General features: G+C 40.8%; 2 non-coding genes across 2 annotated transcripts; both read right to left on the reverse strand.

Annotated features, from left to right (window-relative positions):
* Positions 1–250: 250 nt before the first annotated feature.
* On the reverse strand, positions 251–370 carry LOC138140845 (5S ribosomal RNA). The gene has a single exon (XR_011162764.1). It is a non-coding gene; the product is annotated as a 5S ribosomal RNA (ribosomal RNA).
* A 10,168-nt stretch (positions 371–10,538) lies between these two features.
* Positions 10,539–10,658, reverse strand: LOC138140846 (5S ribosomal RNA). Its single transcript, XR_011162765.1, has one exon. It is a non-coding gene; the product is annotated as a 5S ribosomal RNA (ribosomal RNA).
* Positions 10,659–25,458: the final 14,800 nt, after the last annotated feature.

Below are 25,458 nucleotides of genomic sequence, written 5' to 3' on the forward strand. Positions count from 1 at the left end.
CGTCCAAGTGCTGACCGCTGCCCGCGTGGCTTACCTTCGGTGATCGAACGACAACCTTTACCGTTTGACGAGTTTTTATTCTGCAATTGTTTACAATTAATCGACAAAAAAAATTGTTTTCTTAATTATCTAGTACTTAAAGCTATGAATCTACATTATACGGGTCTGTGCATGTTTCCGAATACCTGCACGAAAAACAAATCGGTTCGGTGGTTGCTATGGATTTCAAAAAAAAACAAAAAGTGTTGGGGGGCAACGGCACGCGGTGTTCCCAAGCGGTCACCCATCCAAGTACTGACCGCGCCCGACGTTGCTTAACTTCGGTGATCGGACGAGAACCGGTGCTTTTCAACGTGGTATGGCCGTTGCCGTGGTGTTTAGGTGTGATCGTTGGTGTAAAATATATTGCTTTTAACATTCCGATGCACGAATATGAACATCAAAACGCGATGCGTTTCGTTTCCGTATGCACTTACCCTCTGACGACCGACGTCGGACCGAACTAACGGGAAATCCCACAACAACCACCACGTCACGCTCTAACGACAAGAGAGACTACTAGACGGACTGGCGATCTCCCGCGTCGCACATTTTTCGACCGCCGGCGGCGGTGGAAAATCCAGAATTTCACCCCACCTACCGCGCTGCTTGCTCCGACGACGACGAGATTCCCACATTTGGATCGACCGAAATATGTAAGTAATATCAGGAAGTTCCGATTTTCGAGAGGAGACCTGTGTTTCTATTTACCTATCTATAATAATTATCGTTATAACTATCATATCATTATTATTATTATTAACATTATTATTTATTACCATTATTATTATTATTATTATTATTTATCGTCCCTCGGATTCGGCGATCTTCGAAAATCCAAGTTGGACCGTTAGACATTCGAACGCGGTGTGCGTGGCTGACGAGTTGTTATTTTTGGCGTTTTTTCTTCGATCTTCACCCCGACTTCGGACGACGCAGGTCGGACACGAAATTACGAAGAGAGAAAGACGGAAGAAAGGAAGAAAACCTGAAGATCCGTCGAAGAAAATATCGGAAAACTCGTAGGTGCGGCATCGGTCGGACGATGAAGACCGTCTCCTTTCGGATGATCCTCTCGACGGACTTTCGGCCGTCCCGAAGGGTCCGGACGGCAACGGGACCCGTCGTCGACTCGTCCCGTTTCAACTTCCGCCGAAAACGATCGACCTGAACGTCGGAGAGGCGGTTCGCGGCATCCTGTTGTCGGAATTGCCTCGGTTCGAACACCAGGTCCTTTCTGTGCTTCGACCGTTTCGGAAGCGTTTGGCGACGCGAAGATGTCGTAAAATCGAGAAGGTGGCGCGGTATTCCGGGAAGAGATGGACCAATATTTCGGCGAACGAAATATGGATTCCCGGAATCGACGCGTCTACCCCGCACCGCCGACGTAAACCGTCGGTCCCGAATCGAAACCGTGACGACCCGGATTTAGGGCTGGTGGTTGGAGGGGCGTGTACCTGATTCGAAACCCACCGACGTTCCGAGACGAACTTCGCTATCTCCAGGGAAACTTCGGAAACCGAGTTCGGCCAGCTTGATCACACGGTGGCGATGGTGATCGAGGAAAGAGGACGATGCCATCACGCGGGCAACGATTCCGAGGCCTGCAATTTCTTCGACGGCGGACGCGGTGCGCGTTCAGTCTTCCGTCCGCAGTGGCGACTATTTTATAAAGACTTAGAAAATTTTTTTGTTCAATTCTCGTTCACGAGGTGCTCGAAGTGTACGTGTGTGAGCAAGTGTTTTTTCAATAATTATTATTAACTTTTAACGTTTTAACGTGAAAGATGGCCGACGTCGAAAATCAAACAGCATCATCGGTCACCACCGGTTCCGCTGCCACCCCTCAATCCCACGCGAAGAAAGAGAAAAAAGCGAAAAATCCCAGGGCGAAACCGTCCCATCCTCCGACATCCGAGATGGTAAACAACGCCATCAAGGGACTCAAGGAACGCGGAGGGATCGTCTCTTCAGGCCATCAAGAAGTTCGTCGCCGCAAATTACAAAGTCGACGCCGAAAAGGTCGCCCCTTTCATCAAGAAATATCTGAAAGGCGCCGTGGCGTCGGGATCTCTGGTTCAGACGAAAGGTAAGGGCGCGTCGGGTTCGTTCAAGCTCGCCTCGTCCACCTCCGGTGGTGCCAAAGTCGCCTCCGCCTCCGACAAGAGGAAACCCGCTTCGTCCGCCGCATCCAAGACGAAAAAATCATCCGCCAAACGTACCGCCGTCGCGACGACTTCCGACAAGGCTTCCTCGAAGACAGCCAAAAAACAAGCCTCCCCCAAAGCGAAGAAGACTGCTGCCGAAAAGAAGAGCGCCCGTCGCTGCCTCCGCCGCCGCAGCGAAAGCCAAGAAATCGGCCGCCTCCTCGGCAGAAAAGAAAACTAGAGCCGCCCCGAAACCCCGATCGCCTTCCAAAGCGAAGAAATCTAACAAGGCTGGTCCGACTAAAAAACCCAAAGCACCCAAACCCAAGACAGCCAAAGCCATTCCTGTCAAGGTGAAAAAGGCCGCTTCGCCGAAGAGGAAAAAGTGAGAAACGTGGATGGATACTCGACTCATGTTCGTTCGGCTGTGCCTCGTTCCGACGTCATCATCGTACTACCGGCAACGGGGCACGCACAAATGGCCCTTTTCAGGGCCACACGATAATCTACGACGAAAAAAGAAATAAAACTATCCTTACGGCGAAACCAAATAAAATAGATAGCATCAGCTGGCAGGTAGGTGATGACAGGATGCAATAAAATTTTACGAACGACCGCAACCCAACCCGAATCGAGAGGACCGACCGATTATTGACATTTTTATTTTTATTCATTTCCGGTTGAAGGGCGATATATTTTTTTTTTGCCTGTAAAGTTTGAGGTTCTGAAAAGAACCGATTTTTTTGTTATAAAATTCGTGTTTCGTGTTGTTCTTCCGAAACACGATGTGGAAAAATTTAAGCGCGTTCACCCCGAATACGTCTGGCAAGTTGGATGTCCTTTGGCATGATGGTTACACGTTTGGCGTGGATGGCGCACAAATTCGTGTCCTCGAACAGACCGACCAAGTAAGCTTCGCTCGCTTCCTGGAGGGCCATCACGGCGGAGCTTTGGAAGCGCAAATCGGTTTTGAAATCCTGAGCGATCTCCCTCACCAAACGTTGAAAGGGAAGCTTGCGGATGAGCAACTCGGTACTTTTCTGGTAACGACGGATCTCACGCAGAGCCACGGTACCAGGTCTGTAACGGTGGGGCTTCTTGACGCCGCCAGTGGCGGGAGCGCTTTTCCTGGCCGCTTTGGTAGCCAGTTGTTTCCTGGGGGCTTTTCCTCCGGTGGACTTGCGTGCGGTCTGCTTGGTCCTGGCCATTTCGAATGAAACGAATGAAAAACAAAACTGACAATTATTAAAATCGACTCTGACGATCGTTAGACGTGCACGCGTCGAAAGGTAAACGGGTACTAAAAATTCCGCCATATTAAATTGTACTTTTATACGTGAACAAAGTCAACGGCTGACTTCGTCGATTGGTCGATGGTGAACCGTTGAATCTATATAAGGCTCCGTTAGTTGAAATTTTGCGGTAGTTGACTTCCTAGGGACGAGGTGTGCAGGTATTTTGTGTCAGTTGAAATAATCTGAAAAGATGACCGGTCGCGGTAAAGGAGGCAAAGGATTGGGAAAAGGAGGAGCGAAGCGTCATCGCAAAGTCCTGCGTGACAACATCCAGGGCATCACGAAACCCGCTATCAGAAGATTGGCTCGTCGTGGCGGCGTGAAACGTATTTCCGGTTTGATCTACGAAGAAACTCGCGGAGTCCTGAAAGTGTTCTTGGAAAATGTCATCCGAGATGCCGTCACCTACACGGAACACGCCAAACGTAAAACCGTGACAGCGATGGACGTCGTCTACGCTTTGAAACGTCAAGGACGCACCCTCTACGGTTTCGGAGGTTAATTTCCTGGCGCTCTTCACCGTTCGAGAAAACCAGAATAAAATACGAAATACAAAATCGGTTCTTTTCAGAACCACAAAATAAAAATAAGAGGAAAAAAAAGAAACATGATGTTCTTTCGAGAAACAACGGACAATTATTACTAACTGACTACCTGATAAATGTACCAAGATCGTAAACACCCCTTGCTTTCCTTTTGGCATTGCAGTCGTAAATGATAATAATACAAAAAGAAAAGATGCATCGGTCATTTTACGAAAAAAAAAAGCTATAGTGGCCCTGAGAAGGGCCGATATTTTGAGTTTTCGCCACGGAGATGGATCGATCGTTCGTTTAAGGTTTCTTCTCGGTTTTTTTGGGTAAAAGAGTACGGCCTGAATGTTGGGTAAGACACCGCCTTGGGCGATCGTAACTCCGGACAGGAGTTTGTTCAATTCCTCGTCGTTTCTGATGGCCAGCTGCAGATGACGCGGTATAATACGTGTCTTCTTGTTGTCACGGGCAGCGTTTCCTGCCAATTCTAGAACTTCGGCGGCTAAGTACTCCATGACGGCGGCCAAATAGACGGGAGCTCCTGCACCGACGCGTTCCGCGTAATTTCCTTTTCTGAGAAGACGATGTATCCTACCCACCGGAAACTGGAGACCGGCACGGCTCGAACGGGATTTCGCTTTTCCCTTCACTTTACCTCCTTTACCGCGACCTGACATTTTAAGTTCGTTCGTTAGACACCACGAGAAGTAATAAAACTGACGGACGGGACTCGTCGATTGTAAAAGCTGGTAGCTGTGCTTCGAATTTATAGCCTCCGTGATAGGAGAATAGGACGTGACGATTGGTGGGAGCCCGTTTTCAGGTGGGGTTCTGGTGAACACACTACCTATCAGAAAGGTGGTGGTGCAAAGTTAACGCACGCACACGAGTCAGAGCAGTTCGCGAGTTTGTTGAATCGAATTGAATTGAAAAATGCCGCCGAAGACAAGTGGTAAGGCAGCCAAGAAGGCCGGGAAAGCTCAGAAGAACATTTCCAAGAGCGACAAAAAAAAAGAAGCGCAGGAGGAAGGAGAGCTATGCCATCTACATCTACAAGGTGTTGAAACAAGTCCATCCCGACACCGGTATCTCTAGTAAGGCTATGAGCATAATGAACAGTTTCGTGAACGACATCTTCGAACGTATCGCCGCTGAAGCTTCCCGTCTGGCACACTACAACAAACGTTCGACGATCACCAGCAGAGAAATTCAAACTGCCGTGCGTCTGTTGTTGCCCGGTGAGTTGGCCAAGCACGCCGTCTCCGAAGGTACCAAAGCCGTCACCAAGTACACCAGTTCGAAATAGATGTTTTTCGTTTTCGACACATTTATAAACGGTTCTTTTCAGAACCACAAAAACTCTCGAACAAAAAAGAAAAAGACGTGAAACAGCGATTTTTAATTAACTTTTATTATGTCATTATTATTATTATTAGGTTTCATGCATTATCGGTATTTTGCACCCATGCCTATCCAACTTGTAGTTATGTGGTTATTGTATTCGAAATAATTTAGTTGATTGAGGTTATGTTATGAATAAATTTCTATTTTGCCAGAATACAACTCTTCGGAAGAAGAAATCAAATAAACAATCGTACATCTGCTGAACAACCTAGTTGATGGTTGATGGATTTGCATTACCCAGCATATAGCCTAAATGTTCATCTTTAGTGAAATTAAAATTACTTAGCTTTTTTAAGAAAGAAAAAATTAGAACGAATTCTCATCGAAAAAACCGCGATTCCTACAAATGATACAGATGGTTTTGTAGTCGCGTATGTTATTGAATACAATGAGCCGACATTTTTCCGACTCTTTGTTTCATCGAAAACGTTGTTGACATTAGCAAGGAACGTTAAGGATTCCCTGAAACAGACAATTTCACTGTTTTGGAATAGCAGTATGTGCAAATGAGAGGACAGAAGACTTTGAAAAAAGGAGTGAACAAAACTGTACTTTAGTACAGAATGTTATGTTTATTTTAATTTCAATTGTTCCTGTTTTAATGAGATTTTTTATGTTCCTAAATCATTTTCTATTTTTTTTTTCATTAGAGAAGAGTTATTGTCGAGTTATTATCTCTACCTAGCATAAAAATTAAAATACTTTGCAACATTACGTTATTATACATTGCATATCTGACATAAAATACTTGCAAAAATTACTTAGCTAATTAATATTACGCATGACAACTCACATTATTTACTTTGCAAAACATTATAGAATACATAACAGATAATTGTGACCCTGTGTATTGTTCATTGGAATTAAAATAAAAAAAACGTGATTTCGTCAATCGCCGTTATTTGCGACTTCAGGCAACTGTCGCTAAGAGCTATTTTTGTTTCTCCGTTCAATTTCCCGATAAAATCGTCGACTTAGTTATTAACTAAGTTCTTCAGTTAGGTGGTATCAACAATACCACAATAGCCATGTTGCCGGAGTTTTTTGATAAAAGACTTGCTAGTTGGAATACAGAAAATATTTACCAAACACCTATTCACGATAATAAACCGGGGCACTATTGTGGGTTTTCGGTTGGTTTTATATTATATTAGGTACTCACCCTTCGTAACGTGTCTCCACGAAAAAACGTCACTTTCACACTAACCACCTTTCGTTTTAACTCTCGCGACGATAACTGAAATGTTGACGCGCGCCGGACAGATTCACGGACATACAACCACCCACCCACCCCGCGCCCCGGTTTCCGTCTGGACTGGTTCTGTCGTCCGAGTGAGTGCCAAAAATTAGCGTTCGTCTATTAAATGATTGTCGGATGATGATTATTGACGGACACTTTTATCGCACCCGATCACACTTTAGTTACTACCTACGTTTAGTATCGACGACGCATCGTTTCGATTATTGAAATTCGAATTGAATTTTTTTTTTTTCTAGTTTTCGACGTAGATTCGCGTGACACAAATATTATGAGCCTTTTTGGATCGATTTCGTGTGCATCACGCCATTTCTACGGGCGAACGTGAATGTGTGATGTTGACGTGATGGAAGCAACGTTTAGGCAATCCGCATTACGTATTACTATCAATTATATTTTAAACGAATGAAAACTTCAATTCAGAAGTGTGATAATCCCGATCCATTCAAGTTTTGTTAATTTTAGATTAAAAATGCGTGAGTATTGTACTATTGCTAACGATGCCAAAACATCGCATATTCAATGTAAAAAGAACAAGAGCAACGGGCCATTAAGTTAATTTAAAAATAACTCGTACCGGATAAGTCGAATACGTATCCAGGGAAAATTTATTAATTTTAAAATTGACCGGCGGAAACAGGTTCTCGCCTCCCACCACTTTTGTGTAGCGGCCGCCAAATCAATTTTGTTTTTATATAATTGATTCAAAAAATTGAAATTCACGCATAGTTATCTGTGCCTGAAGTGGGTCATTTTCATTGCATTGTTAGTAAGATCGAAACCATAGAAACCATACAAAACGCATACGACTATTTCTGTTTTTCATTTCACGCACTGTTTTTTATTAGTTACCTAGCAACATGGTCACTGCATTGAAACTTCAGAGTTCCTTCAAAAATTTGAATTTTTAATTTCAATTTTTTGAATCAATGATTTAATATAAAAATAACTATTGTGGAAAACAGCAAAAAATAAAATAATACCACTAATTGGCGGCTGGTCAGGATAGACCTAACGTTCGAAATTTAGAAAAATATTTTTTTTATTTTAATACTGTTACTTTTCTAATGAAGTGCGAAATAAGTTGTGCCCCATAGCTATCTTTTTTATTTTTCACTACGACAATTACAAAGTGTTGATATTCACAACTTTTCGTGAGCACTTCGATAGAAATGAACAAGAACGCAGGAAAATTCCACACCGAATATTAATATTCTGTCTTGGCCCATGTTTACTTTTATCTACCGCAAAACAAAATGTTCGGATTTGTCAGGGGTATTCTGATTTAAAAAAAGAAGAACATTTGACGAATATTTTAAGTCTCAAACGTTTGGAAAATAATGCAACAACAATTCATAGACTACAAAAAAGCCTATGATTCAGTACCACATTCATGGTTAATTAAAATTCTTAAAATTTATAAAATTAATATTAAATTAAATCACCTTCTTTATATGGATGACATAAAACTTAACAATAACTGAAAATCAATCAATATGTCGTGGTCATTACGAAAATTTAGAATATATAACTAAAGAAGGAGAAATCATTAAAAATTTAAATAAAGGAGAATTTTATAAATATTTAGGTATTAATCAATCAAATCAAATTAAATCTATTCTTTTGGTGTTATAAAATGGTCCAAAACTAATTTAAAGAATATAAATATTCAAACTAGAGTTCTCTTTACAAAATTTTGTAAACATCACCCCAAATCTGCTGTTGAAAGATTTAATTTACCACGCGAAAATGGTGGTAGGGGTTTTTCAAATCTAGAAATTCTACAACACAATCAAATTGCTTCACTAAAAAATTATTTTCTCAATAGAGCTCGTGATATGACACTATAGCAAATATAAAACAAAAGTCTTTACATGGGAGATATTTTAAAGAGCTGAGGGTTTTATATTTGCAATACAAGATCTTGCACCGTTTTGGCTCACAGCGAATATAAAAAACGTCATGATATATTCGCAAAAATTATACACATGAATTTAGCAGTTAAATTCAATTTATTAAAGGATACACAACCACATTACATTTATAAACCAGAAAGTTGTTTAGAAAATGACAATTACAAATTATATTTTGATCGCACAGTTTTAACTGACATTCACATTCAGCATAACAGACCAGACATTATTATTTTAAATAAAAACAAAAGCAAGCATATCTTTTAGATATAGCTGTTCCAAATTCACACAATATAACACAGACATATAATACAAAAATTAATAAATATATTATTATAATTTCAGCAACAGGAATAGTACCGCAATCTCTTTTTAAAAATTTAAAAATTTTGGACTTAGAGAACACATAAAACACAAAAAAGTCAAAATGTGGAGGCGAGACGCCGGTAATTATGTTGATAAGCACTGCACTACTGCCGCCGGGTGGAGGTGGGATACGAAAAGAAGATGCTCTCACTGCTCTCACTCACAATAAGTTCGGAAAAACCGAATTTTATTATCGTATTTAATTGACGTCACAGTTACTTTGGCGAAACAGGAGCTCGCTTTTCGAAGGCATGATGAAAAAGACAGACGAATCAATTTGATATATAAAACCTAACAGGAACGGCTGGTCCATGAGGTCATTTGGGTAATGACCCCCTAAAAAATAAAGGTTTTACCCAACACCAGCCGCGACTGCAATGTACACAAGACTATGACTGCTACATATTATGTTATTTCAACCAAATCAGAAGTACAATAATTTTGAAAAGTAAGTGCAATGTATACTTCTAAATCTATCTAAATTTATTAATATGTAATTTTTTTCAAAACTATCGATCTTTCTTTGAAACATTTTCAATTCACAATTCACTGTTGGAAGCGCTGTACTTTTTAGTATAAATACGTATACGAAAAATTAAAATAATAGTTGAATTAACACATCGTTAAATGTTACGAGGAACATAGTTTTTTGGATTACACAGCAAAATCTTGGAATTTCAGTCCGATATTACTCCATTGAGTCTTTGGACTCACAAATAAATACCTCGAAAAGCCGACAAACATCTGTCTAGAACTTTTCTAGTAACCAGAGGGTATCGTAAACGACCCGTGTTTAGACCTCTTTCGTGAAAGTGACCGACCGCCGGCGCCGCTCGATTTCGTCATAAATCTCAGCCGTACCCCCCACGATAATTGACAAGTCTGTCATACAGCCCTACCATTTAAAACCTTTATTCTCTTCGTTTTAAAAATAGTTTCGCATGGTTTTTCTCTCTTCTCGTTTTACAATGGTCCAGTGACTAATAAATGAGTGTTGTGTTATGAGTTTGTTCGAGCTCAAAAAAACGTGGTTCGAAATTGTTTAACGTTTAACGAATGGTAAGTTATTCTAGTTTTTATGTTGGTCTTAACGTGTTAGGGGCCAAGAATACAACATTGTCTGTCCATTATAACATAGAACTGATATGTTGAATTCAGATCTCTAATTATTTAAAAACCAAAAAAATAAAGCAGCAGTCAAAGTGGCATGTACGCGTAACCTAATATATATTTTTTTTACATTAAAAGATCGCCGTCTTCCTCGTCGCACTTACGACATTTGCATATGTTATCTTTGTTAAACTCACGGAAGGAATATAATGAACCGGTCACCCGTCCAAGTGCTGACCGCTGCCCGCGTGGCTTACCTTCGGTGATCGAACGACAACCTTTACCGTTTGACGAGTTTTTATTCTGCAATTGTTTACAATTAATCGACAAAAAAAATTGTTTTCTTAATTATCTAGTACTTAAAGCTATGAATCTACATTATACGGGTCTGTGCATGTTTCCGAATACCTGCACGAAAAACAAATCGGTTCGGTGGTTGCTATGGATTTCAAAAAAAAACAAAAAGTGTTGGGGGGCAACGGCACGCGGTGTTCCCAAGCGGTCACCCATCCAAGTACTGACCGCGCCCGACGTTGCTTAACTTCGGTGATCGGACGAGAACCGGTGCTTTTCAACGTGGTATGGCCGTTGCCGTGGTGTTTAGGTGTGATCGTTGGTGTAAAATATATTGCTTTTAACATTCCGATGCACGAATATGAACCATTTGGCTTATCCTACGGTTACAATTTTATTCTACTGTGAGCATATTGATGAGTTTGAGGACGCAGCCTCGTTGATTATGTCTGCTTGTTACTTATTTAATTATAAAGGAAAATGCGAAACCTTTTTCTTTTTGTTTTTGACTTAGCCTATGACCTATCCTAATATTTACACTATCTACATTGTGGGGGGTTGGCGGGATGTGGGATGGGGAGTGGGAAATTAGTGGGCGGTGCCCTTTATTGTTCATGTTGGGAGGGCGGAGCATAATGTTCGCCATTTTGTTTGTACATGTGGGCGTGGCGTTTTACTTACATTATCCTATCTTTTTATTGCTAGGAGTTTTACATAATGTTAACGAGATTTCTCGTGATTCCTTGGATGATATGTTCACAATGGCAATAGTGAAAACCAAGCTTTTTGTGTATTTTGGTGGCTATTGTTTTCAGTTGAGGTGTTGGTGGATTAATTTGTGTTTAAATCTGCTTATGTTGAATTGATCTGTATCATTTACGTTTGGCGTTTTTATGAGTTTATTAGTGTTCTTACGGAAGAACTTTTCGGTTTGAATTGAGATGAATTCTTTGATCGTGGGTAGTTCCGAAATATTTCTTAGGTGTTGAGTGTTCGTGTGTCGGGGAGCATTATGAATTAATCTCATGCATTTATTTTGGAATACTTCAAGGGGCTGGAGGGCATTTGTAGAGAGGTGTGACCATACTGGGGCAGCATAAGTGATTATTGGTCTTATTAAGGCCTTGTATATGATGATTTTGTTCTTTACGCTTAGCTTGCTGTTTCTTTTAATTAGTGGGTATATTTTTCTGATTGCATTGTTGGCTTTAGTGAGTTTGTTCTTTAAGTTTTCTTTAAAATTTAAACGTGAGTCTAATGTGATTCCTAGGTAGTTGACTGTTGTTGTTGGCTTTACTGTGTGGTTGTTGATTTTGAAGGGGACAAAAATTTTATTGTTGGTTCTTTTTCTGCTGAAAATTATTAGTTCTGTTTTTGATTCGTTTAGTTTTAGTTTCCAGTCGTCGAAGTAATTTGTTAGTAATTTCATATGTAATTGATTTTGGAGAAGCGCGGCTTGGGCGTAGAATGAGTGCGCGTATATGGCGGTGTCGTCAGCATAAAGAGCAAGGTTAGTTTTGCTAAATTCCGGTAAGTCATGAATGTAAAAATTGAATAACGACGGGCCTAGTACCGAGCCTTGAGGTACTCCTGCTTTAATTGTCTTTTCGGTAGACAGTTCGTTATTAACTTTGACTCTGATTTTACGATCACAAAGGTAAGAGCTCATTAATTTTATGAAGTTTGAGTTGATACCTGCTTTGTATAATTTGTATAATAGCCCTTTGATCCAGACTCGATCAAAGGCTTTTTCTAAGTCTAAAAGTGTCAAAACTGTGTTTTTATCCTGGTTGAAATTGATTAAGATGTCATTAGATATTCTGGCAATTTGATGGGTGGTACTGTGTGATAATTTGAATCCGAATTGGCATTCTTGCTTGATGTTTTGCTCTTCCAAGAATGTATTTAGTCGCCTGTGAATGATTTTTTCTGTTAACTTGGATATTGAGTTCAGTAAACTAATGGGTCTGTAGCTTTCTGTATTGTTGGAGTTTTTGCCCGGTTTTGGAATGGGGATGATAATTGCTGTTTTATATTGATTGGGGAAATAGTTAAGTTTTAACACGGCATTGACAATGTGGGTGAGTTGCACTCTTCCTTTTTTCGAAATGTTTTTTAAGATTACATTGTCAATTTGGTCTTCTCCCGTTGCTTTATTGTTCTTTAATTTTTGTAGTACGTAGCCTATCTCGCGCGGACTTGTTATTACGGATTCTATGTAATCGTGGTCGGTGTTTGCTGGTTGATTAATTATTTTATCGATAAGTTTTTCTATTTTATTGTGTTTGTCGTCGGATTTGTCGTTGCTATTGTGTACATTTTGAAAATATTTTGCAAGGCATTCTGATTTTTGTTTATCGCTGATGGCGTCTTCATTGTTGTATTTGAGTGGGGGAATTTCGTCTCGTTTTTTAGTTCGTGAGCGCGCTAATTTCCAAAGTGAGTTGTCATTTGTTTTGGCGTTTTTTAAGATGTCGTCCCACTCGCCGTTTTTGTGTTTAGCTAGTTTGTGTTTGATTAAGTGATTCAGGTGTTGTACTTGGATTTTATGTGCATCAAGACCGGTTCTTTGATGTATTTTGCGTGCTTTGTTTCTATCTTTAATGAGATTTGTAATTTCGAGGGGGATGGTAGATTTGTCAGTTTTAACTTTGATTGTTTTAGAGTGTTTGTTACGGGTGTTGTTTAGAGCTTCTGTGAATTTATTTATTTCGGTGTCTAGTTCGTTTGTTGTTTTTATGTTTGAATTGATTTTTATTAGTGAGTCTAGTGTTTTACGGAATTTTTTCCAGTCTGTGTCTTTGTAAGATGTTATGTATTTGTCTAGGTTTTCTCGCGATACATTACTGATACTCATTTCGACAGGGTAATGATCTGACGGTAGTTCTTGAATTGTCGCAGCTGATGTGTAGTTATTTATGTTTTTGATTAAAAAGAAGTCAATTGTTGAGGGATCAGTGTTATTACTAGGGTGGTGGGTGTGTGTTGGTGGGCAATTTAAAGTGATGTTTGAATTGTTGATGATATTTTTTAAAGTTACGCCGTTTGTGTTGCTGTAATTATTTCCCCAATCAATATGTTTGGAGTTGAGATCACCGGCAATTATTACGTTGGTGTGAGAATTGAGAATTTTATGTATACTGTCTGCTTTGTATTTGTTAATTGGCCTGTTGTATGCAACTACAATGGTTGTTTTGTTCGCAAGATTTATTGCCGCGCACTCGATTTCGTTAACAGGTAGTTGAGCTTTAATGTACGGTATGCCGCGCTTCACCAAAATCGCGACTCCTCCGCCCCTTGTGTCGGTGTTTCGTTCTTTTCGGATTATGCTAAATCCTTCTATTATTATCTTGTCCGTTTTAAGTAGCTTGGTTTCCGTTACTGCCATTATGTCCACGTCACGCATTTTGAGGAATACTTTGAGCTCGTTAAGTTTACCTAGAATGCCATTAGCATTCCAGGTAATGATTTTTAAGTACTTTTCCTTAAGGGTGAATTTATGGTGCGAGTTTGTTGGAAATTTCCATTATTATTTGAATTTGCGCAAAGGGATCGCGACAATTTTTTAGTTTAACTGTTAATTCTTTAACTATTTCTAAGAGTTTTTTGATGTTAATTATTTCATTTAACTTACGGATTTCTGTCATTAGTTGAACCAGGTCGCTGTAGCTTGCTTCTTGTTCTTCTTTGTTGTTGCTCGTTGTCGGGGCAGGGGTCGGGGGCTGGTTCTGGACTTTTGGAGTCTCGATCTGTTGTCGGTTCCACGGATTTGTTGTCGGCAGCGGCGCCGGGACGTAAGATACGTTTTTCCTGGCCTTCTTTTCAGCGGCTGCGGCTTTGATCTTGTCCAGGTGCTGTTTCCTCGCCTGGTACACCTCACACTCGGTGCTGTTGGCCAGATGCTTCTCTCCGCAATTGGCGCACTTGATTTTCTGTTGGTCGTTAACATTGTCCTTTTTGAGTTCACATTCACTGGTTAAATGTTGACCTGCACATTTCAGGCACTTGGACTTGGAGAAACAATTTGTTGCCGAGTGGCCCCACGACTGGCACTTGTGGCACTGGATTATTTCTTTTTTGTTTAGTAGTTTCTTCCATTTAACTACTACTTGTTGGACTGTTTTTGCGTTTTCTTCAAGGTCTTTTAGTGTGGTTTTGTTGTCTGTGATCACCACATACAGCGGGTGACTGGTGTTCTTCATTTTGTAGACGGTTTTGCAGTTAATTTTCTTGGATCGGAGGTCCTGTTTGACTTCTTCTTCATCTGGGTGGTTTTCAAGCCCGTAAATTACGAACCCGTGCGTCCTTTCTTCTTTTGTGGCATATGTGTGCCACTGGGTGTTGGTGCTATTTTTGAGGACTTCTTTTAGCCTCAAGAATTCCGACATTTTGTTGGTGAAGATAATTGTTTTATCTCGTGTGTACTTTATGTTTACTCCACTTTTGGCGTTTTCATTGCAGAACGATATAAGTTTTTTGTATTCGTATTTCGCATGGAGTATTATTGGGGGAGGTTTTTCGTTTTTCACATTTTCGTCCTGTACAGCCTCGTTTTGGTCTTCCATTTCTTCGGGTTCGGAAACTTGGTCCTCTATTTCAGTGTCCTCGTGGTCCGAAAGTGGCTCATATTTGTTTTTTAGCGGTAGTGGTACCTCCATCTTTGATTTCCTTACTTCCTTTTGTGTTTTCTTCTTCATGTGTTCTTCTTCACTGTCGCGATTTTCGCTTCGCGTTCTTCGGCGCGATTTTTTATCATTAACAACATTAATTTCACTCACTTTGTGGCGTTTTATTCACTAATATTATGTTCACAGTTATTTAGCACTTATGTGGGCGACACGATGTCGGCTTGAGGGGGTGGTCCTTTGTTCGGAGCAGGTACTCGGCACGTCCGTACGGGTCGACCGCTCGGACAAGAAGGGTGATCGGACGAGAACCGGTGCTTTTCAACGTGGTATGGCCGTTGCCGTGGTGTTTAGGTGTGATCGTTGGTGTAAAATATATTGCTTTTAACATTCCGATGCACGAATATGAACATCAAAACGCGATGCGTTTCGTTTCCGTATGCACTTACCCTCTGACGACCGACGTCGGACCGAACTAACGGGAAATCCCACAACAACCACCACGTCACGCTCTAACGACAAGAGAGACTACTAGACGGACTGGCGATCTCCCGCGTCGCACATTTTTCGACCGCCGGCGGCGGTGGAAAATCCAGAATTTCACCCCACCTACCGCGCTGCTTGCTCCGACGACGACGAGATTCCCACATTTGGATCGACCGAAATATGTAAGTAATATCAGGAAGTTCCGATTTTCGAGAGGAGACCTGTGTTTCTATTTACCTATCTATAATAATTATCGTTATAATCATCATATCATTATTATTATTATTAACATTATTATTTATTACCATTATTATTATTATTATTATTATTTATCGTCCCTCGGATTCGGCGATCTTCGAAAATCCAAGTTGGACCGTTAGACATTCGAACGCGGTGTGCGTGGCTGACGAGTTGTTATTTTTGGCGTTTTTTCTTCGATCTTCACCCCGACTTCGGACGACGCAGGTCGGACACGAAATTACGAAGAGAGAAAGACGGAAGAAAGGAAGAAAACCTGAAGATCCGTCGAAGAAAATATCGGAAAACTCGTAGGTGCGGCATCGGTCGGACGATGAAGACCGTCTCCTTTCGGATGATCCTCTCGACGGACTTTCGGCCGTCCCGAAGGGTCCGGACGGCAACGGGACCCGTCGTCGACTCGTCCCGTTTCAACTTCCGCCGAAAACGATCGACCTGAACGTCGGAGAGGCGGTTCGCGGCATCCTGTTGTCGGAATTGCCTCGGTTCGAACACCAGGTCCTTTCTGTGCTTCGACCGTTTCGGAAGCGTTTGGCGACGCGAAGATGTCGTAAAATCGAGAAGGTGGCGCGGTATTCCGGGAAGAGATGGACCAATATTTCGGCGAACGAAATATGGATTCCCGGAATCGACGCGTCTACCCCGCACCGCCGACGTAAACCGTCGGTCCCGAATCGAAACCGTGACGACCCGGATTTAGGGCTGGTGGTTGGAGGGGCGTGTACCTGATTCGAAACCCACCGACGTTCCGAGACGAACTTCGCTATCTCCAGGGAAACTTCGGAAACCGAGTTCGGCCAGCTTGATCACACGGTGGCGATGGTGATCGAGGAAAGAGGACGATGCCATCACGCGGGCAACGATTCCGAGGCCTGCAATTTCTTCGACGGCGGACGCGGTGCGCGTTCAGTCTTCCGTCCGCAGTGGCGACTATTTTATAAAGACTTAGAAAATTTTTTTGTTCAATTCTCGTTCACGAGGTGCTCGAAGTGTACGTGTGTGAGCAAGTGTTTTTTCAATAATTATTATTAACTTTTAACGTTTTAACGTGAAAGATGGCCGACGTCGAAAATCAAACAGCATCATCGGTCACCACCGGTTCCGCTGCCACCCCTCAATCCCACGCGAAGAAAGAGAAAAAAGCGAAAAATCCCAGGGCGAAACCGTCCCATCCTCCGACATCCGAGATGGTAAACAACGCCATCAAGGGACTCAAGGAACGCGGAGGATCGTCTCTTCAGGCCATCAAGAAGTTCGTCGCCGCAAATTACAAAGTCGACGCCGAAAAGGTCGCCCCTTTCATCAAGAAATATCTGAAAGGCGCCGTGGCGTCGGGATCTCTGGTTCAGACGAAAGGTAAGGGCGCGTCGGGTTCGTTCAAGCTCGCCTCGTCCACCTCCGGTGGTGCCAAAGTCGCCTCCGCCTCCGACAAGAGGAAACCCGCTTCGTCCGCCGCATCCAAGACGAAAAAATCATCCGCCAAACGTACCGCCGTCGCGACGACTTCCGACAAGGCTTCCTCGAAGACAGCCAAAAAACAAGCCTCCCCCAAAGCGAAGAAGACTGCTGCCGAAAAGAAGAGCGCCGTCGCTGCCTCCGCCGCCGCAGCGAAAGCCAAGAAATCGGCCGCCTCCTCGGCAGAAAAGAAAACTAGAGCCGCCCCGAAACCCCGATCGCCTTCCAAAGCGAAGAAATCTAACAAGGCTGGTCCGACTAAAAAACCCAAAGCACCCAAACCCAAGACAGCCAAAGCCATTCCTGTCAAGGTGAAAAAGGCCGCTTCGCCGAAGAGGAAAAAGTGAGAAACGTGGATGGATACTCGACTCATGTTCGTTCGGCTGTGCCTCGTTCCGACGTCATCATCGTACTACCGGCAACGGGGCACGCACAAATGGCCCTTTTCAGGGCCACACGATAATCTACGACGAAAAAAAGAAATAAAACTATCCTTACGGCGAAACCAAATAAAATAGATAGCATCAGCTGGCAGGTAGGTGATGACAGGATGCAATAAAATTTTACGAACGACCGCAACCCAACCCGAATCGAGAGGACCGACCGATTATTGACATTTTTATTTTATTCATTTCCGGTTGAAGGGCGATATATTTTTTTTTTTGCCTGTAAAGTTTGAGGTTCTGAAAAGAACCGATTTTTTTGTTATAAAATTCGTGTTTCGTGTTGTTCTTCCGAAACACGATGTGGAAAAATTTAAGCGCGTTCACCCCGAATACGTCTGGCAAGTTGGATGTCCTTTGGCATGATGGTTACACGTTTGGCGTGGATGGCGCACAAATTCGTGTCCTCGAACAGACCGACCAAGTAAGCTTCGCTCGCTTCCTGGAGGGCCATCACGGCGGAGCTTTGGAAGCGCAAATCGGTTTTGAAATCCTGAGCGATCTCCCTCACCAAACGTTGAAAGGGAAGCTTGCGGATGAGCAACTCGGTACTTTTCTGGTAACGACGGATCTCACGCAGAGCCACGGTACCAGGTCTGTAACGGTGGGGCTTCTTGACGCCGCCAGTGGCGGGAGCGCTTTTCCTGGCCGCTTTGGTAGCCAGTTGTTTCCTGGGGGCTTTTCCTCCGGTGGACTTGCGTGCGGTCTGCTTGGTCCTGGCCATTTCGAATGAAACGAATGAAAAACAAAACTGACAATTATTAAAATCGACTCTGACGATCGTTAGACGTGCACGCGTCGAAAGGTAAACGGGTACTAAAAATTCCGCCATATTAAATTGTACTTTTATACGTGAACAAAGTCAACGGCTGACTTCGTCGATTGGTCGATGGTGAACCGTTGAATCTATATAAGGCTCCGTTAGTTGAAATTTTGCGGTAGTTGACTTCCTAGGGACGAGGTGTGCAGGTATTTTGTGTCAGTTGAAATAATCTGAAAAGATGACCGGTCGCGGTAAAGGAGGCAAAGGATTGGGAAAAGGAGGAGCGAAGCGTCATCGCAAAGTCCTGCGTGACAACATCCAGGGCATCACGAAACCCGCTATCAGAAGATTGGCTCGTCGTGGCGGCGTGAAACGTATTTCCGGTTTGATCTACGAAGAAACTCGCGGAGTCCTGAAAGTGTTCTTGGAAAATGTCATCCGAGATGCCGTCACCTACACGGAACACGCCAAACGTAAAACCGTGACAGCGATGGACGTCGTCTACGCTTTGAAACGTCAAGGACGCACCCTCTACGGTTTCGGAGGTTAATTTCCTGGCGCTCTTCACCGTTCGAGAAAACCAGAATAAAATACGAAATACAAAATCGGTTCTTTTCAGAACCACAAAATAAAAATAAGAGGAAAAAAAAGAAACATGATGTTCTTTCGAGAAACAACGGACAATTATTACTAACTGACTACCTGATAAATGTACCAAGATCGTAAACACCCCTTGCTTTCCTTTTGGCATTGCAGTCGTAAATGATAATAATACAAAAAGAAAAGATGCATCGGTCATTTTACGAAAAAAAAAAGCTATAGTGGCCCTGAGAAGGGCCGATATTTTGAGTTTTCGCCACGGAGATGGATCGATCGTTCGTTTAAGGTTTCTTCTCGGTTTTTTTGGGTAAAAGTACGGCCTGAATGTTGGGTAAGACACCGCCTTGGGCGATCGTAACTCCGGACAGGAGTTTGTTCAATTCCTCGTCGTTTCTGATGGCCAGCTGCAGATGACGCGGTATAATACGTGTCTTCTTGTTGTCACGGGCAGCGTTTCCTGCCAATTCTAGAACTTCGGCGGCTAAGTACTCCATGACGGCGGCCAAATAGACGGGAGCTCCTGCACCGACGCGTTCCGCGTAATTTCCTTTTCTGAGAAGACGATGTATCCTACCCACCGGAAACTGGAGACCGGCACGGCTCGAACGGGATTTCGCTTTTCCCTTCACTTTACCTCCTTTACCGCGACCTGACATTTTAAGTTCGTTCGTTAGACACCACGAGAAGTAATAAAACTGACGGACGGGACTCGTCGATTGTAAAAGCTGGTAGCTGTGCTTCGAATTTATAGCCTCCGTGATAGGAGAATAGGACGTGACGATTGGTGGGAGCCCGTTTTCAGGTGGGGTTCTGGTGAACACACTACCTATCAGAAAGGTGGTGGTGCAAAGTTAACGCACGCACACGAGTCAGAGCAGTTCGCGAGTTTGTTGAATCGAATTGAATTGAAAAATGCCGCCGAAGACAAGTGGTAAGGCAGCCAAGAAGGCCGGGAAAGCTCAGAAGAACATTTCCAAGAGCGACAAAAAAAAGAAGCGCAGGAGGAAGGAGAGCTATGCCATCTACATCTACAAGGTGTTGAAACAAGTCCATCCCGACACCGGTATCTCTAGTAAGGCTATGAGCATAATGAACAGTTTCGTGAACGACATCTTCGAACGTATCGCCGCTGAAGCTTCCCGTCTGGCACACTACAACAAACGTTCGACGATCACCAGCAGAGAAATTCAAACTGCCGTGCGTCTGTTGTTGCCCGGTGAGTTGGCCAAGCACGCCGTCTCCGAAGGTACCAAAGCCGTCACCAAGTACACCAGTTCGAAATAGATGTTTTTCGTTTTCGACACATTTATAAACGGTTCTTTTCAGAACCACAAAAACTCTCGAACAAAAAAGAAAAAGACGTGAAACAGCGATTTTTAATTAACTTTTATTATGTCATTATTATTATTATTAGGTTTCATGCATTATCGGTATTTTGCACCCATGCCTATCCAACTTGTAGTTATGTGGTTATTGTATTCGAAATAATTTAGTTGATTGAGGTTATGTTATGAATAAATTTCTATTTTGCCAGAATACAACTCTTCGGAAGAAGAAATCAAATAAACAATCGTACATCTGCTGAACAACCTAGTTGATGGTTGATGGATTTGCATTACCCAGCATATAGCCTAAATGTTCATCTTTAGTGAAATTAAAATTACTTAGCTTTTTTAAGAAAGAAAAAATTAGAACGAATTCTCATCGAAAAAACCGCGATTCCTACAAATGATACAGATGGTTTTGTAGTCGCGTATGTTATTGAATACAATGAGCCGACATTTTTCCGACTCTTTGTTTCATCGAAAACGTTGTTGACATTAGCAAGGAACGTTAAGGATTCCCTGAAACAGACAATTTCACTGTTTTGGAATAGCAGTATGTGCAAATGAGAGGACAGAAGACTTTGAAAAAAGGAGTGAACAAAACTGTACTTTAGTACAGAATGTTATGTTTATTTTAATTTCAATTGTTCCTGTTTTAATGAGATTTTTTATGTTCCTAAATCATTTTCTATTTTTTTTTTCATTAGAGAAGAGTTATTGTCGAGTTATTATCTCTACCTAGCATAAAAATTAAAATACTTTGCAACATTACGTTATTATACATTGCATATCTGACATAAAATACTTGCAAAAATTACTTAGCTAATTAATATTACGCATGACAACTCACATTATTTACTTTGCAAAACATTATAGAATACATAACAGATAATTGTGACCCTGTGTATTGTTCATTGGAATTAAAATAAAAAAAACGTGATTTCGTCAATCGCCGTTATTTGCGACTTCAGGCAACTGTCGCTAAGAGCTATTTTTGTTTCTCCGTTCAATTTCCCGATAAAATCGTCGACTTAGTTATTAACTAAGTTCTTCAGTTAGGTGGTATCAACAATACCACAATAGCCATGTTGCCGGAGTTTTTTGATAAAAGACTTGCTAGTTGGAATACAGAAAATATTTACCAAACACCTATTCACGATAATAAACCGGGGCACTATTGTGGGTTTTCGGTTGGTTTTATATTATATTAGGTACTCACCCTTCGTAACGTGTCTCCACGAAAAAACGTCACTTTCACACTAACCACCTTTCGTTTTAACTCTCGCGACGATAACTGAAATGTTGACGCGCGCCGGACAGATTCACGGACATACAACCACCCACCCACCCCGCGCCCCGGTTTCCGTCTGGACTGGTTCTGTCGTCCGAGTGAGTGCCAAAAATTAGCGTTCGTCTATTAAATGATTGTCGGATGATGATTATTGACGGACACTTTTATCGCACCCGATCACACTTTAGTTACTACCTACGTTTAGTATCGACGACGCATCGTTTCGATTATTGAAATTCGAATTGAATTTTTTTTTTTTCTAGTTTTCGACGTAGATTCGCGTGACACAAATATTATGAGCCTTTTTGGATCGATTTCGTGTGCATCACGCCATTTCTACGGGCGAACGTGAATGTGTGATGTTGACGTGATGGAAGCAACGTTTAGGCAATCCGCATTACGTATTACTATCAATTATATTTTAAACGAATGAAAACTTCAATTCAGAAGTGTGATAATCCCGATCCATTCAAGTTTTGTTAATTTTAGATTAAAAATGCGTGAGTATTGTACTATTGCTAACGATGCCAAAACATCGCATATTCAATGTAAAAAGAACAAGAGCAACGGGCCATTAAGTTAATTTAAAAATAACTCGTACCGGATAAGTCGAATACGTATCCAGGGAAAATTTATTAATTTTAAAATTGACCGGCGGAAACAGGTTCTCGCCTCCCACCACTTTTGTGTAGCGGCCGCCAAATCAATTTTGTTTTTATATAATTGATTCAAAAAATTGAAATTCACGCATAGTTATCTGTGCCTGAAGTGGGTCATTTTCATTGCATTGTTAGTAAGATCGAAACCATAGAAACCATACAAAACGCATACGACTATTTCTGTTTTTCATTTCACGCACTGTTTTTTATTAGTTACCTAGCAACATGGTCACTGCATTGAAACTTCAGAGTTCCTTCAAAAATTTGAATTTTTAATTTCAATTTTTTGAATCAATGATTTAATATAAAAATAACTATTGTGGAAAACAGCAAAAAATAAAATAATACCACTAATTGGCGGCTGGTCAGGATAGACCTAACGTTCGAAATTTAGAAAAATATTTTTTTTATTTTAATACTGTTACTTTTCTAATGAAGTGCGAAATAAGTTGTGCCCCATAGCTATCTTTTTTATTTTTCACTACGACAATTACAAAGTGTTGATATTCACAACTTTTCGTGAGCACTTCGATAGAAATGAACAAGAACGCAGGAAAATTCCACACCGAATATTAATATTCTGTCTTGGCCCATGTTTACTTTTATCTACCGCAAAACAAAATGTTCGGATTTGTCAGGGGTATTCTGATTTAAAAAAAGAAGAACATTTGACGAATATTTTAAGTCTCAAACGTTTGGAAAATAATGCAACAACAATTCATAGACTACAAAAAAGCCTATGATTCAGTACCACATTCATGGTTAATTAAAATTCTTAAAATTTATAAAATTAATATTAAATTAAATCACCTTCTTTATATGGATGACATAAAACTTAACAATAACTGAAAATCAATCAATATGTCGTGGTCATTACGAAAATTTAGAATATATAACTAAAGAAGGAGAAATCATTAAAAATTTAAATAAAGGAGAATTTTATAAATATTTAGGTATTAATCAATCAAATCAAATTAAATCTATTCTTTTGGTGTTATAAAATGGTCCAAAACTAATTTAAAGAATATAAATATTCAAACTAGAGTTCTCTTTACAAAATTTTGTAAACATCACCCCAAATCTGCTGTTGAAAGATTTAATTTACCACGCGAAAATGGTGGTAGGGGTTTTTCAAATCTAGAAATTCTACAACACAATCAAATTGCTTCACTAAAAAATTATTTTCTCAATAGAGCTCGTGATATGACACTATAGCAAATATAAAACAAAAGTCTTTACATGGGAGATATTTTAAAGAGCTGAGGGTTTTATATTTGCAATACAAGATCTTGCACCGTTTTGGCTCACAGCGAATATAAAAAACGTCATGATATATTCGCAAAAATTATACACATGAATTTAGCAGTTAAATTCAATTTATTAAAGGATACACAACCACATTACATTTATAAACCAGAAAGTTGTTTAGAAAATGACAATTACAAATTATATTTTGATCGCACAGTTTTAACTGACATTCACATTCAGCATAACAGACCAGACATTATTATTTTAAATAAACAACAAAAGCAAGCATATCTTTTAGATATAGCTGTTCCAAATTCACACAATATAACACAGACATATAATACAAAAATTAATAAATATATTATTATAATTTCAGCAACAGGAATAGTACCGCAATCTCTTTTTAAAAATTTAAAAATTTTGGACTTAGAGAACACATAAAACACAAAAAAGTCAAAATGTGGAGGCGAGACGCCGGTAATTATGTTGATAAGCACTGCACTACTGCCGCCGGGTGGAGGTGGGATACGAAAAGAAGATGCTCTCACTGCTCTCACTCACAATAAGTTCGGAAAAACCGAATTTTATTATCGTATTTAATTGACGTCACAGTTACTTTGGCGAAACAGGAGCTCGCTTTTCGAAGGCATGATGAAAAAGACAGACGAATCAATTTGATATATAAAACCTAACAGGAACGGCTGGTCCATGAGGTCATTTGGGTAATGACCCCCTAAAAAATAAAGGTTTTACCCAACACCAGCCGCGACTGCAATGTACACAAGACTATGACTGCTACATATTATGTTATTTCAACCAAATCAGAAGTACAATAATTTTGAAAAGTAAGTGCAATGTATACTTCTAAATCTATCTAAATTTATTAATATGTAATTTTTTTCAAAACTATCGATCTTTCTTTGAAACATTTTCAATTCACAATTCACTGTTGGAAGCGCTGTACTTTTTAGTATAAATACGTATACGAAAAATTAAAATAATAGTTGAATTAACACATCGTTAAATGTTACGAGGAACATAGTTTTTTGGATTACACAGCAAAATCTTGGAATTTCAGTCCGATATTACTCCATTGAGTCTTTGGACTCACAAATAAATACCTCGAAAAGCCGACAAACATCTGTCTAGAACTTTTCTAGTAACCAGAGGGTATCGTAAACGACCCGTGTTTAGACCTCTTTCGTGAAAGTGACCGACCGCCGGCGCCGCTCGATTTCGTCATAAATCTCAGCCGTACCCCCCACGATAATTGACAAGTCTGTCATACAGCCCTACCATTTAAAACCTTTATTCTCTTCGTTTTAAAAATAGTTTCGCATGGTTTTTCTCTCTTCTCGTTTTACAATGGTCCAGTGACTAATAAATGAGTGTTGTGTTATGAGTTTGTTCGAGCTCAAAAAAACGTGGTTCGAAATTGTTTAACGTTTAACGAATGGTAAGTTATTCTAGTTTTTATGTTGGTCTTAACGTGTTAGGGGCCAAGAATACAACATTGTCTGTCCATTATAACATAGAACTGATATGTTGAATTCAGATCTCTAATTATTTAAAAACCAAAAAAATAAAGCAGCAGTCAAAGTGGCATGTACGCGTAACCTAATATATATTTTTTTTACATTAAAAGATCGCCGTCTTCCTCGTCGCACTTACGACATTTGCATATGTTATCTTTGTTAAACTCACGGAAGGAATATAATGAACCGGTCACCCGTCCAAGTGCTGACCGCTGCCCGCGTGGCTTACCTTCGGTGATCGAACGACAACCTTTACCGTTTGACGAGTTTTTATTCTGCAATTGTTTACAATTAATCGACAAAAAAAATTGTTTTCTTAATTATCTAGTACTTAAAGCTATGAATCTACATTATACGGGTCTGTGCATGTTTCCGAATACCTGCACGAAAAACAAATCGGTTCGGTGGTTG

Source organism: Tenebrio molitor, unplaced genomic scaffold (assembly GCF_963966145.1).
Source record: "Tenebrio molitor unplaced genomic scaffold, icTenMoli1.1 SCAFFOLD_387, whole genome shotgun sequence".
Taxonomy (NCBI): domain Eukaryota; kingdom Metazoa; phylum Arthropoda; class Insecta; order Coleoptera; family Tenebrionidae; genus Tenebrio; species Tenebrio molitor.